Raw genomic sequence first — 13,058 nt, 5'->3', positions numbered from 1 at the left:
CGATTTTTGGCTCAAATCATCTGAATCTCGATCGGGACTAGATAAGACATGTGAAATCAACGTAGCTCGGGGCACAGCCAGATTTGGAAAAAAATGTAGCCTAATTTGATTGTAAACGGGCAAACGAACGTGACTCATTCTCCGCACTGAGCTGGCGAGATTTTAGCCGAATTTCTTCTTTAAGACGCTCTAATTTGGGATTTTCCGCTTCTGTTAAGCTTCCGTTTCCTCGAGAAATCCGTTTAGGATGTCCGAAATTCGATTCTGGTTCCATTTTATCGTATCCCAGGCATAATAATAGCTTACATTCGTTATTTTCTTCTTATTATTTTTTTTTTATTTTCTAGAAACATTTAGCGATTTTTGTTGTCGTGAGTCGGTTCTCTGCGGAAGGGTATGACGCAGATTACTCCGGAGACGGTTAACTCATTAAAAACAATTATTTCGACTGTTTTATCCATAATTTAAGTAAACGGTCGCGACACGAGGACTTCCCAGGGAGGTCACCCATCCTAGCTCTGCCATCGCTCCAGAACGCTTAACTTCATGGTTCTGATTGGGCGAGAGCAGTGCCGCGTGTTGTCCATCGCCGCCCGCTACACACGTACTCGAGGGATATAAGAATAAACATCCCACTCAATTTCGGGTGCGATCATACCCGCACTAATGCACTAGATCCCATCAGAACTCCGAAGTTAAGCTTGCTTGGGCGAGAGCAGTACTAGGATGGGTGACCCCCTGGGAAGTCCTCGTGTTGCGCCCCTTTTCGTGTTTTTTTATTTTTGATTACTTGTTGACAGACGATTTTTGGCTCAAATCATCTGAATCTCGATCGAGACCAGATAAGACATGCGAAATCAAAGTAGCTCGGGCACTGCCGGATTTGGACAAAATTGTAGCCTAATTTGATTGTAAACAGGCAAACGAACGAGACTCATTACTCCGCAATGAGCTAACGAGATTTTAGCCGAATTCCTTCTCTAAAACCCTCTAATTTGCGATTTTTCGCTTCTGTTAAGCTTCCGTTTCCTCGAGAAATCCGCTTAGGTAGTTTGAAATTCGATTCCGGTTCCATTTTATCGTATCCCAGGCATAATAATAGCTTTACATTCGCTATTTTCTTATTCTTATTTTTTTTTCTATTTTCTGGAAACCTTTAGCGATTTTTGTTGTCGTGAGCCAGTTCTGTGCGAAAGGGTATGACGCAGATTACTCCGGAGACCGTTAACTCATTACAAACAATTATTTTGACAGTTTTAGCCATAATTTACGTAAACCGTCGCGACACGAGGACTTCCCGGGGAAGTCACCCATCCTAGCTCTGCCATTGCGCCAGAACGCTTAACTTCATAGTTCTGATTGGGCGAGAGCAGTGCCGCGTGTTGTCCATCTCCGCCCGCGCCACACGTACTCGAGGTATATAAGAATAAACATCCCACTCAATGTCTGGCGCGATCATACCAGCACTAATGCACCGGATCCCATCAGAACTTTGAAGTTAAGCGTGCTTGGGCGAGAACAGTACTAGGATGGGTAACCCCTTGGGAAGTCCTCATGTTGCACCCCTTTTTGTGTTTTTCGATTTTTGATTACTTGTTGACAGATAATTTTCGGCTCAAATCATCTGAATCTCGATTGGGACCAGATAAGACATGTGAAATCAACGTAGCTCGGGCACTGCCGGATTTGGACAAAATTTTAGCTTAATTTGATTTTAAACGGGCAAATGAACGAGACTCATTACTCCGTAATGAGCTGGCGAGATTTTAGCCGAATTCCTTCTTTAAGACCCACTAATTTACGATTTTCCGCTTCTGTTAAGCTTATGTTTCCTCGAGAAATCCCCTTAGGAAGTCCGAAATTCGATTTCGGATCCATTTTATCGTATCCCAGGCATAATAATATCTTTACATTCGCTATTTCCTTATTCTTATTTTTTTTTCTATTTTCTGGAAACATTTAGCGATTTTTGTTGTCCTGAGCCAGTTCTGTGCGAAATGGTATGACGCAGATTACTCCGGAGACGGTTAACTCATTAAAAACAATTATTTCGACTGTTTAGCCATAATTTACGTAAACCGTCGCGACACGAGGACTTCTCGGGGAGGTCACCCATCCTAGCTCTGCCATCGCGCCAGAACTCTTAACTTCATGGTTCTTATTGGGCGAGAGCAGTGCCGCGTGTTGTCCATCGCCGCGCGCTCCACACGTACTCGAGGGATATAAGAATAAACATCCACTCAATGTCGGGTGCGATCATACCAGCACTAATGCACCGGATCCTATCAGAAGTCCGAAGTTAAGCGTGCTTGGGCGAGAGCAGTACTAGGATGGGTCACCCCCGGGAAGTTGTCACGCCCCGTGTTCGAAGAGCATGTGACATCCGGCATTGTTTTAACAATTAGTTTTAAACAATTACGCCTCGTATCGAAATGACTAAAACCAGTCTTTTTCATAAATAAAACATTGTCTTTACATTGACAATAGAATAAGAATAATCAGAGTTGCAAATGCGAAAACTGAACAAAAGGAAAATAAAGTCTTGATTTCTTGTATCTTGCTCATCGGCAACCATCCCAAGAAGGCTTCTTGTTCCTCCTCATTCAGTTACTCTTCATTTTAATCTGAAATTTGTAAGGGGTGAGTGTTTTGGGAAACACTCAGCAAGTGGGGGTCGATCGATTTCCAATGATACATATAGAACTTAATCTTTAAAACATTTCTTTAACAAACTATCAAATCTTATCACTTTTAACTCATCATAACAGAAACGAAATAAATATGAGACAGAGGTTATCAGAAGATTCAGAGCAGTTCAGAAACAGATAAGAACAATTCTGAACAGAACAGATCGGAACAGACAGAACACTGTTACTCATCTCATTTCCATGGTCAAATTGTCCCCAATATGTTAGTCCTCTAAGGGTTGAGGCCAGAACACGGTTTTATACCCACCGATGGGGGCCAGACAGAACATGGTTTTATACCCACCAATGGGGGCCAGACAGAATTACAATTCTCGTCCCATTTCAAATCGAGTTGTAATAGTGCAACACAGAATTCAAAGTTTACCAGACAGAACTTATCAGAGTTTTCAGATATCAGAGTTTCAGACGGATTCAGCGAAACCAACGAATTTCGAAGCATAGAGGAAAACACATAATCGATCGAAATTTTAAAAGACGGTCATCATGCTGTTTTCAAAAAAAGAGGACACATTCATGCATGTCATAACTTATATATTAAAGATTTAAAAATACAAACGAATATACATATCAAAAACCCACTTACAGTACTCTCGAAGTTACGGTTCGAAATGTGCAGAACTTTGGCGAACGAAACTTGTTGAATTTCGGCCAAGTGATGACCGAACCAGGAGATGATCTTCACAACGATGTGGATAGCAAATCACAGCATTGAAAAGCCGGAACAACTCCTCCTTCTTTCTTCTTGCAAGCGACAGCCGAGAGGTGGTTTTGGAGGGAAAGGAGCCAATTTTTCTTGCTGATTTTTGGGTGTGATTTCTTTAGCATGTTGAGGTGGTATTTATAGGTGAAGTATGGTCTTTTCCCCTCCCCATGACCGAAATATTGGAGCCCAAGCAAGCCATCAATGTGGTCAAGGTTAACTCAAGCATCAAAGGTCACCTTGGTTTACTAAAGAGTCCATTCTTGCACAATAAATTGGTCCAAGCCTCTTAGCTCTTCCCTTAGCTCCCTTTCTTGGTTAACTCAATAGTCATCACTTGTATAATAAGTTTTTCCAAACCTTTAGTTCTTTTAGCTCCTTATTTGGTTAACTCAATGGTCATAAATATGTCCAATCCTTTAGCTCTTCTCCTTGGTTTACTCAAGGGTAATTTCTTGCACATTAAAATTTTCCAATGCTTTAGCTCTCCTCCTAGCTCTATTTTTTTTATTCTTTTAGGACAAGAAAGAATGAGCTTCATTGAGCTAAAAGATTGAGCTCATGAGCATGGGGTTTCTTTTCCAAGAATCTTGGAGCTTCCTTGAGCTGAGGGTTTTAGCTTGTGAGGTAAGGGTTTCCTCTTCCGAGTGGCGTACCCTCAATTCTCAAGGTTTTGCATTGCCTCAGCTTCTTTTTGAGCTACTTTTCGAGCTTTTTGAGGTGCTTTGCTTTGAAAAATCCGGGTTCTCACATCCCACCCTCCTTATTGGAAGTTTCGTCCTCGAAACTTGAGTTAGATAAATCTTTAAAAAGTGAGGGTGCCGAGTGCGCATACGTTCTTCAAATTCCCAAGTTGCTTCTCGTTCCATATGATTCGACCATTGTATCTTGACATATGGAATTGTTCGGCATCTCAGCACTTGGTATTTGGTGTTACTTGAATAAGGACTTCTTCATATTTCATTTCCTCGTTCACATTTCCTTTGATTAGTAGCGGTTCAATTTCAAGAATGCTACTTGGATATGAGACATACTTCCTTAGCTGTGAGACATGGAAGACGTTGTAAATCCTTGACATGCCTGGTGGTAAAGCCCGCTGATAAGCTAGGTTTCCCATTTTTCTCAGTATTTCGAAGGGTCCGACATATCTTGGAGTTATCTTTCTAGAATTGCTGAATCGAACCACTCCTTTCATTGGGGAAACTTTAACATAAGCTTTCACACCATTTTCAAACTCCAACGGTCTTCACTTTAAATAAGCCCAGCTCTTTTGTCGATCATGAGCTGCCTTGCGTTTTTCCTTGATAATAGCTACTTTATCAACAATTCAAGTACCATGATAGCTTTCTCTCTGATTTCAATACTTCCATGATAATTATTGTTATCGGCAAATTCAATCAAAGGGGGGTGTTTATTGGAGTCCGAGGTCCATGGCACACGCCCTAAAATATCTTCAATAGTTCGATCCACCGTCTTTGTCTCATGTTTAATTCCTTTTGTGTGAATAGTATTTGAGGCTTTGATGATTGATAAATTTCACACATTTGACACTAAAGAAATTGATTCTCTAGATCTTTGGCTCAAATATAATTGTGGCTAATTCACTATCATGTGTTGGATAATTTTGCTCACATGGTTTTAATTTCATCGATGCATAGGCAATTAATTGCCCTCTTGAATGAGAACACATCACAATCCTCTTTTGATGCATCATTGTAAATTGTGAAATTCTTGCCTTCTTCAGGAAGTACTAATACTAGCGTAGAAACGAGTTTCTTTTTCAAGATCTAAAAACTCTTCTCACATTCTTCACTCTAATTGAATTTAGAGTTCTTCTGAGTGAGCTTGGTGAGCGGAAGAAAATCCTTCAACACATTTTCTTAATAGCCAAATAATCCCGAAAACTTCAAATTTCTATTCCAGTATTCGATCAAGGCCAGTCTATGATTACCTCCACCTTATTGGTGATCCACTGATATGCCCATTTCAGATATTATATGACCGAAGAATGTGACATTTTTTAATCAAAATTCACATTTCTTAAATTTAGTATTTAGTTATTTTTCTCTGAGCATCGGTGGAGCAAGACGAAGATCTTCCTTGCGGTCTTTCTCACTTGTTGAATATACAAGAATGTCTTCAATAAATTCTACCACAAACTTGCCGAGGAATTTTCTTGAACACTCTGTTCATGAGTTCTATGAATGTTGCTGGAGCATTGGTCATGCCAAAAGGTATTATCATGAACTCATAGTGTCCATACCCTTTTCTTTTTAAGGCTGTTTTAGGAATATTCTCTGCCTTGGCCTTCAATTGTGATAGTCTGATCTTAGATAGAGCTTCGAAAAGATCTTAGCTCCTTTTAACTGATAGAGAAGGTCATCTATTCTTAAAAGATGACATTTGTTCTTGATCTCATATAGTACTTTGTCGAATGACACACTATCTTGTACTTTCACCATTCTTCTGTACCAATAAGATTGAATCTCCCCAAGAAGAGGCACTTGGTCTGATTTGTTTTTGTCTAACAAATCTTGGAATCGAACTTTTATCTCCTTGAGTTCAACTGAAGCCATTTGCTAGGGTTCTTTAGATATTGGTGCAGCACGAGCTATAAAGTTACTTTCGAATTCTTTCACGATCTGAGATAATTCAAAGTAACGCTTCCAGAACTCTCGTACCACGGGAATATTTTTATATCTTGAGCTCAATTCCTTCTTTTTCTTCTCTCATTATCGCTAGTTAGACTTCTTAGCCATACTCCATGGCTTTCTAAGTTTGAGAAGCAGAAAGGAAGGATTTTTGTTCCTTATCCTTGCCATAAAATACGATTTATTCTTGGATTGGAGTTTGGAATTCTTACCTCGACCATCTAACACTGCATGATTCTTGTCCAACCAACCAATTCTCAGAATGACGTTGAAATTTACCATAGTACACTAAATAAAATCGGCACTGAATATATGCGTATCCATACTTATTGTGTTCTAAATTATCACGATTACTATCTCCAAACATAAAATCAATATATAATCTTAGAACATAACTCCTTATCAGCCTATTGACTTAAGTCCCAATAACCTAGTTAAAATTTCTTTCAACATTGTACGGAAGAAATTAATTCCTCAAACAATTCTTCTTTTACTAAATCTGTCTTTAATCAAAACTATGAGCCTAACATGCTTTAATACAAACAAGCTTCGTTGGATGTCTTTCTCTACAAATCTTTCCCCTATTTTTCTTTTTACTATAAGAAGAGTCATAACCTATTATGCATGCTACACTTCCCTTGATGTCCACCAATATCTCATAACTCTCTTTATTTACCTAAGGTAATGACCGTAATTTCTTAACTTAAGTTATTGTTTCTTAACTTTATTAAATATTCCAAAATCTTACATATTTAAATTTATCGCTTAATAGCCCAAATTTAAATGTCCATACCGTTAATTATTGACATAAAAATCAACTTTTACATCTGAATATCAAAACTTATATAATTCTTATCTCATATTTTCATAAATAATTTATTATCCGCGAATCAAACATTTCATCTTAAGTCGGAATAATTCCCAAATGTAAGTCAACTTATATCAGAGTATTTGTATTCCCTAAAATATAAGTCAAATTATCTTTGATAGGTATGTTCCCAAAATATATTTCAACTTATCTATGTACATTCTCAAAGAAATGTTACACTTTTTTCTTTCATATCATTTAACCATAATACCAGTCTATCCTACTTTATCATCTCTCAACATTACTGTTCTTTTTCCACTACATCCATAGGTGCTTCTTCTTCTTCTTCCACATTTTCCACGACAAGGTGCGCAGTCTATCCATTGCACCATGAAGCTTGGCGATGTAACGTTCTTGCTTGCTAGAAAGGTCTTCATGTTGATGACGAGAACGGTTAGCAAGGTTTTTCTAAGTTTCAATCCTTACTATCAACTTTCAATTAAGGGAAACTAGTCATTCCACGTGTAGTGTTAGGGCGAGCTGGCTCTTTGCTCGATCAAGGTGATGGTTGAGATTATGTATATCAGTTTGAAGCAGATTCTTAATCTTTGTGAGTTCTTGTTTATCTTGTTTTCCTCAAGTAATGTTTACGCATGCGAAGTGCGGCTTGAGCACGAGTACAAGACCATAAATTGAGGTAAAATTTCATAATGGTATCAAAGTAAAGGATAGAAAGGTAAAAAATTTTGATTGAAACAAAGATTTCGTGGAACTTTCTATACTAGAAATTTCAGAATGATTGAAGGAAATAGATTTCGAATTTCTCAAAGAATTTTGGAAAGATTGAGAGTTTGTTTCAGAATGTACTAGGCTTTTGCCAAAATTTGACTTCTTCAAATTTTGTCTGTCAAAATCCCAGCAGGATTATGAACCTGGCGGCTCTGATACCACTTAAATGTCACGCAAAGTGTCTGAAGCGCCTGTGACATCCGGCATTGTTTTAACAATTACTTTAAAATAATTAAGCCTCGTATCGAAATGCCAAAAACCAGTCTTTTTCATAAATAAAACATTGTCTTTACATTGACAATAGAATAAAAATACATCAGAGTTTCAAATGCGGAAACTGAACAAAAGGAAAATAAAGTCTTGATTTCTTGTATCTTGCTCATCGGCTACCATCCCCATAAGGCTTCTTGTTCTTCCTCATTCAGTTGGTCTTCATTTTAATCTGAAATTTGTAAGGGGTGAGTGTTTTGGGAAACACTCAGGAAGTGGGGGTCGATCGATTTCCTATGATACATATAGAACTTAATCTTTAAAACATTTCTTTAACAAACTTTCAAATCTTATCATTTTTAACTCATCATAACAGAAACAAAATAAATATGAGACAGAGGTTATCAGAAGATTCAGAGCAGTTCAGAAACAGATCAGAAAAATTCAGAACAGAACAGATCGGAACAGACAGAACACTGTTACTCATCTCATTTCCATGGTCAAATTGTCCCCAATATGTTAGTCCTCTAAGAGGTGAGGCCAGAACACGGTTTTATACCCACCAATGGAGGAGACAGAACATGGTTTTATACCCACCAATGGGGGCCAGACAGAATTACAATTCTCGTCCCATTTCAAATCGAGTTGTAACAGTGCAACACAGAATTCAAAGTTTACAAGACAGAACGTATCAGAGTTTTCAGATATCAGAGTTTCAGACGGATTCAGCGGAACCAAAGAATTTCGAAGCATAGAAGAAAACACATAATCGATCGAAATTTTAAAAGACGGTCATCATGCTGTTTTCGAAAAAAGAGGACACACATTCATACATGTCATGACTTATATATTCAAGATTTAAAAATACAAACGAATATACATATCAAAAACCCACTTACAATACTCTCGAAGTTACGGTTCGAAATGTGCAGAACTTTGGCGAACGAAACTTGTTGAATTTCGGTCAAGTGATGACCGAACCAGGAGATGATCTTCACAACGATGTGGATAGCAAATCACAGAATTGAAAAGCCGGAACAACTCCTCCTTCTTTCTTCTTGCAAGCGACAGCCGAGAGGTGGTTTTGGAGGGAAATGAGCCGATTTTTCTTGCTGATTTTTGGGTGTGATTTCTTTAGCATGTTGAGGTGGTATTTATAGGTGAAGGATGGACTTTTCCCCTCCCCATGGCCGAAATATTGGAGCCCAAGCAAGCCATCAATGTGGTCAAGGTTAACTCAAGCATCAAAGGTCACCTTGGTTTAGTAAAGAGTCCATTCTTGCACAATAAATTGGTCCAAGCCTCTTAGCTCTTCCCTTAGCTCCCTTTCTTGGTTAACTTAATAGTCATCACTTGTATAATAAGTTTGTCCAAACCTTTAGTTCTTTTAGCTCCTTCTTTGGTTAACTCAATGTTCATAAATATATCCAATCCTTTAGCTTTTCTCCTTGGTTTACTCAAGGGTAATTTCTTGCACATTAAATTTTTCCAATGCTTTAGCTCTCCTCCTAGCTCTATTTTTTTTATTCTTTTAGGACAAGAAAGAATGAGCTTCATTGAGGTAAAAGATTGAGCTCATGAGCATGGGGTTTCTTTTCCAAGAATTTTGGAGCTTCCTTGAGCTGAGGGTTTTAGCTTGTGAGGTAAGGGTTTCCTCTTCCGAGTGACGTACCCTCAATTCTCAAGAGTTTACGTTGCCTCGGCTTCTTTTTGAGCTACTTACCGAGCTTTTAAGGTGCTTTGCTTTGAAAAATCCGGGTTCTCACAGAAGTCCTCGTGTTGCACCCCTTTTCGTGTTTTTCTATTTTTGATTACTTGTTGACAGACGATTTTCGGTTCAAATCATCTAAACCTCGATCGGAACCAGATAAGACATGTGAAATCAACTTAGCTCATGCACTGCCGGATTTGGACAAAATTGTAGCCTAATTTGATTGTAAATGGGCAAACGAACGAGACTCATTACTCCGCAATGAGCTGGCGAGATTTTAGCCGAATTCATTTTCTAAGACCCTCTAATTTGCGATTTTTCGCTTTTGTTAAGCTTCCGTTTACGCGAGAAATCCGCTTAGGAAGTCCAAATTTTATTCCGGTTCCATTTTATCGTATCCCACGCATAATAATAGCTTTACATTCGCTATTTTCTTATTCTTATTTTTTTTTCTATTTTCTCGAAACATTTAGCGATTTTTGTTGTCGTGAGCCGGTTCTGTGCGGAAGGGTATGATGTAGATTACTCTGGAGACAATTAACTCATTAAAAACAATTATTTTGACTGTTTTATCCATAATTTACGTAAATGGTCGCGACACGAGGACTTCCCGGGGTGGTCACCCATCCTAGCTCTGCCATCGCGCCAGAACGCTTAACTTCATGGTTCTGATTGGGCGAGAGGTGTGCCGCGTGTTGTCCATTGCCGCCCGCTCCACACGTACTCGAGGGATATAAGAATAAACATTTCACCCAATTTCGGGTGCGATCATACTAGCACTAATGCACTGGATCCCATCATAACTCCGAAGTTAAGCGTGCTTGGGCGAGACCAGTACTGGGAAGTCCTCGTGTTGCACCCCTTTTCGTGTTTTTCTATTTTTGATTGATTACTTGTTGATAGACGATTTTCGGCTCAAATCATCTAAATCTCGATCGTGACCAGATAATACATGTGAAATCAACGTAACTCGGGCACTGCCGGATTTGGACAAAATTGTAGCCTAACTTGATTGTAAACGGGCAAACGAACGAGACTCATTATTCCGCAATGAGCTGACGAGATTTTAGCCGAATTCCTTCTCTAAGACCCTCTAATTTGCGATTTTCCGCTTCTGTTAAGCTTTCGTTTCTCGAGAAATCCTCTTAGGAAGTTCAAAATTCGATTACGGTTCCAGTTTATCGTATCCCAGGAATAATAATAGCTTTACATTCGCTATTTTCTTCTTCTTATTTTTTTTCTATTTTCTGGCAACATTTAGCGATTTTTGTTGTCGTGAGCCGATTCTGCGCTGAAGGGTATGATGGAGATTACTCCGGAGACGGTTAACTAATTAAAAATAATTATTTCGACTGTTTTAGCCATAATTTACGTAAACGGTCGCGACACGAGGACTTCCCGGGGAGGTCACCCATCCTAGCTCTGCCATCGCGCCAGAATGCTTAACTTCATGGTTCTGATTGGGCTAGAGCAGTGCCGCATTTTGTCCATCGCCGCCCGCTCCACACGTACTCGAGGGATATAAGAATAAACATACCACTCAATGTCGGTTGCGATCATACCAGCAATAATGCACCGTATCCCATCAGAACTCCAAAGTTAAGCGTGCTTGGGCGAGAGCAGTACTAGGATGGGTGAACCCCTAGGAAGTCCTCGTGTTGCACCCCTTTTCGTGTTTTTCTATTTTTGATTACTTGTTGACACACGATTGTAGGCTAATTTGATTGTAAACGGGCAAACGAACGAGACTCGTTACTCCGCAATGAGCTGGCGAGATTTTAGCAGAATTCATTCTCTAAAACCCTCTAATTTGCGATTTTCCGCTTCTGTTAAGCTTCCGTTTCCTCGAGAAATCCGCTTAGGAAGTTCGAAATTCAATTCATGTTCCATTTTATCGTATCTCAGGCATAATAATAGCTTTACATTCGCTATTTTCTTCTTCTTATTTTTTTTTCTATTTTATGGAAACATTTAGCAATTTTTGTTGTCATGAGCCGGTTCTGTGCGGAAGGGTATGACGCAGATTACTCCGGAGACGGTTAACTCATTAAAACAGTTATTTCAACAGTTTTAGCCATAATTTCCGTAAACGGTCGCGACACGAGGACTTCTCAAGGAGGTCACCCATCCGAGCCCGCTCCATCGCGCCAGAATGCTTAACTTCGTGGTTTTGATTGGGCGAGAGCAGTGCCCGTGTTCTCCATCGCCGCCCGCTCCACACGTACTCGAGGGATATAAGAATAAACATCCCACTAAATTTCGGGTGCGATCATACCCGCACTAATGCACTAGATCCCATCAGAACTCCGAAGTTAAGCGTGCTTGGGCGAGAGCAGTACTAGTATGGGTGACCCCTAGGAAGTCCTCATGTTGCGCCCATTTTGGTTTTTTCTATTTTTGATTACTTGTTGACAGACGATTTTCGGCTCAAATCATCTGAATCTCGATCGGGACCTGATAAGACATGTGAAATCAACGTAGCTCGGGCACTGTCGGATTTGGAAAAAATTGTAGCCTAATTTGATTGTAAACGGGCAAACGAACGAGACTCATTATTCCGCAATGAGCAGACGAGATTTTAGCCGAATTCTTTCTCTAAGACCGTCTAATTTGCGATTCCGCTTCTGTAAAGCTTCCGTTTCCACAAGAAATCCGCTTAGGAAGTTCGAAATTCGATTCCGGTTCCATTTTATCATATCCCAGGCATAATAATAGCTTTACATTCGCTATTTTCTTCTTCTTATTTTTTTTCTATTTTCTGTGAACATTTAGCGGTTTTTGTTGTCGTGAGCCGGTTCTGTGCAGAAGGGTATGATGCAGATTACTTCGTAGACGGTTAACTCATTAAAAACAATTATTTCGACTGTTTTATCCCTAATTTACCTAAACGGTCGCGACACGAGGACTTCCCAGGGAGGTCACCCATCCTAGCTCTGCCATCGCGCCAGAACGCTTAATTTCATGGTTCTGATTGGGCGAAAGCAGTGCCGCGTGTTGTCCATCGCCGCCCGCTCCACACTTACTCCAGGGATATAAGAATAAACATCCCACTTAATGTCGGATGTTATCATACCATCACTAATGCACCGGATCCCATCAGAACACTGAAGTTAAGCGTGCTTGGACGAGAGCAGTACTAGGATGGGTGACCCCCTGGGAAATCCTCGTGTTGCTCCCATTTTCCTGTTTTTTTATTTTTGTTCACTTGTTGACAGACGATTTTCAGCTCAAATCATCTGAATCTAGATCGGTACGAGATAAGACATGTGAAATCAACGTAGCTCGGGCAATGCCGGATTTGGACAAAATTGTAGGCTAATTTGATTGTAAACGGGTAAACGAACGAGACTCGTTACTCCGCAATGAGCTGGCGAGATTTTAGCAGAATTAATTCTCTAAAACCCTCTAATTTGCGATTTTCCGCTTCTGTTAAGCTTCCGTTTCCTCGAGAAATCCGCTTAGGAAGTTCGAAATTCAATTA

The 13,058-nt window shown here is 39.6% G+C and overlaps 4 non-coding genes and 3 pseudogenes across 4 annotated transcripts; all 7 read left to right on the top strand.

Annotated features, from left to right (window-relative positions):
- The first annotated feature begins 644 nt into the window (after positions 1–644).
- On the top strand, positions 645–763 carry LOC142515670 (5S ribosomal RNA). The gene has a single exon (XR_012811503.1). It is a non-coding gene; the product is annotated as a 5S ribosomal RNA (ribosomal RNA).
- A 684-nt stretch (positions 764–1,447) lies between these two features.
- Positions 1,448–1,566, top strand: LOC142508272 (5S ribosomal RNA). Its single transcript, XR_012806494.1, has one exon. It is a non-coding gene; the product is annotated as a 5S ribosomal RNA (ribosomal RNA).
- A 682-nt stretch (positions 1,567–2,248) lies between these two features.
- On the top strand, positions 2,249–2,368 carry LOC142512609 (5S ribosomal RNA; annotated as a pseudogene).
- Positions 2,369–10,337: 7,969 nt separating this feature from the next.
- On the top strand, positions 10,338–10,439 carry LOC142512568 (5S ribosomal RNA; annotated as a pseudogene).
- A 686-nt stretch (positions 10,440–11,125) lies between these two features.
- Positions 11,126–11,244, top strand: LOC142509613 (5S ribosomal RNA). Its single transcript, XR_012807779.1, has one exon. It is a non-coding gene; the product is annotated as a 5S ribosomal RNA (ribosomal RNA).
- A 594-nt stretch (positions 11,245–11,838) lies between these two features.
- Positions 11,839–11,956, top strand: LOC142509689 (5S ribosomal RNA). The gene has a single exon (XR_012807850.1). It is a non-coding gene; the product is annotated as a 5S ribosomal RNA (ribosomal RNA).
- A 680-nt stretch (positions 11,957–12,636) lies between these two features.
- LOC142510938 (5S ribosomal RNA) lies at positions 12,637–12,755 on the top strand (annotated as a pseudogene).
- The last annotated feature ends 303 nt before the right edge of the window (positions 12,756–13,058 follow it).

This window comes from Primulina tabacum, chromosome 10 (assembly GCF_025594145.1).
Source record: "Primulina tabacum isolate GXHZ01 chromosome 10, ASM2559414v2, whole genome shotgun sequence".
NCBI classification, from domain to species: domain Eukaryota; kingdom Viridiplantae; phylum Streptophyta; class Magnoliopsida; order Lamiales; family Gesneriaceae; genus Primulina; species Primulina tabacum.
The sequence above is the reverse complement of the archived record's forward strand: the minus strand, read 5'-3'. Positions and strand labels throughout refer to the sequence as shown.